Source organism: Otolemur garnettii, unplaced genomic scaffold, assembly GCF_000181295.1.
Source record: "Otolemur garnettii isolate 467f Iridium unplaced genomic scaffold, OtoGar3 scaffold00147, whole genome shotgun sequence".
Classification (NCBI taxonomy): domain Eukaryota; kingdom Metazoa; phylum Chordata; class Mammalia; order Primates; family Galagidae; genus Otolemur; species Otolemur garnettii.
In genome coordinates, this window is record NW_003852542.1 from 4,455,131 (window position 1) to 4,457,335 (window position 2,205).

The window sequence follows — 2,205 nt, forward strand, 5'->3', positions numbered from 1 at the left end:
CCTGGGGGATTCCTACAATGCCTTTTTGGTTATAAAATTTTAATGTATATATGACATATTTTCATTTTCCTCAAAAAGACCTATTTAAGATCTTTGGACCCAGTTGAGTTTTATGGGATCTAAAACTGAGATTGCTTTTATAGACAGAACTTAGTTAAAATTTCCGTTTATTTTAATCATCATTTTTATTGTAAAGTCAAATAATTCACTCATTTCATGTCTGATTAACCTTGCCTTTTGATATTCTTGTTCATTTATCAATTTGTCTAAGGTAGTTTATTGATTGCATTGAGCCTAAGGATCATAAGCCAAGAAAAATGCAGTTTTATGGCCAAGAGACAGAGACAGAAACGTGTGTGTTTGGTATATCTCTCTCCTTTTCAGGTTCTGTCTCTTCATTTTCCTTTTATACCTAATAGAAAGAGTTTGATGTTGAGAAAAATTCTCACTCATTTGGCTTCTCTTATCATATATAGTTCATGAATTAAATATAAATTATTTTCATTGGACTAATGATGCAATATGGACTAAAAACTGTATGATCTAAACCAACACATCTCAGGTAGAAAAGAAGGATTCAGAATTCTTTGTGTGATGGTGTCAGGACTCCAAAGATATTGGTGTAGCATATGTTGCAGTGGTCCTTTCTTTAATTTTTTGGTAAGCATTAATCAGGTTTGGTGCTGGATAAAACTACATGAGTTTTGTTAAAAAGCATCTTTATATTATATAAACATAGCTAATCAGCCCCTGGTACCTATGGGCTCCATATCCATGGATTCAACTAACAGCTGATCAAATATATATATTTTAAAATTTTGTCTATAGTGAACATGTACTGACTTTTCTTCTTGTCATTATTTCCTATAGAATACAGTCTACTAACTATTCATATAACACTGACATTGTATTGGGTATTATAAATAATCTAGATGTGGTTTGAAGTGCATGAAAGGCCAGGTGCTGTGGCTCATGCCTATAATCCTAGAACTCTGGGAGGCCGAGAAGAATGGATTGCTTGAGCTCAGGAGTTTGAGATCAGTATAAGCAAGAGCAAGAATCCATCTCTAAAAATAACTGGGTGTTGTGGTGGGTACCTATAGTCCCAGCTACTTCGGAGGCTGAAACAAGAGGATAGCTTGAGCCCAAGAGTTTGCAGTTTCTGTGAGCTGTGATGTCACGGCACTCTACCGAAAGCAACAAAGCGAGATGCTGTCTCAAAACAAAACAAAACAAAATAAAATAAATAAAACTTTTAAAATGTATATGGCAGAATGCGCATAGGTTATATAAAAGTACCACATTATTTTATGTCAGAGACTTGAGCATCTGCAGATTTTGGTGCCCATGGGATATCCAGGAACCACTCACTTTCGGATACCAGTGCATGACTGAACCTACCTATCTGCCTCACAGAACGTTACCTAGAGCTGTCTGGTTGCAGCATATGTCTAAAGAAGTTTCTTCTAATATTGTGTCGGCTTGTGCTAGGCAGTGGTATGACCTTTCCACTCTCTATCGCCTTCCATTTTCTGTTGTAAGCTGGAATGAAGATGAAGAAATACTAAAGAAAATTTTATTTAGGGTAGCACAAGCCAACTCTGTGTGTGTGTGTGTGTGCGCGCGCGCACGAGTGCACGTGCTCATGCACATGTACCCACAGTTATAGACATAGGTAGCTACTTAGAGATTCAAAACTAGCCATGGGCTTCTGATTCTCTTGTCCTGGATTTTTCAAAGACTAATTGGTTTTCTTTTGAGGACTTCTTAGTCAATCTTTTAAAATCATAATTCTCTAACATAGAACCTTTTCCTTCTAATACCTATTGAAATGTGCATTTATAATTTTATACAGAAAAGACTATCTGCATGGCCAAGAAAATTAATATATTTTACTTATCACCCAAGATTTTTGTAAGATACCAGGGAAAATGGAAAAGAGTGAGCCATTTAGTTTTCTGACATAACATCATGAAAACCTGTCAATTTTAAATGCAAATTTACCTTATTGATCCCACATCATACTTTTCCTGCACTTAGAAAATATAACACTTGACCCTGAAGTTCCTTATATAACTTGCTAAACCAGTAGATCCAGACTCAGCTTTCTGGTAGATTTTCAACTCTCCTGAACTTTATATTGTATCACTGATTCCAGATATAATTGAATATTTAATTTAGTTTCACGCATTTATGAATTCTCTG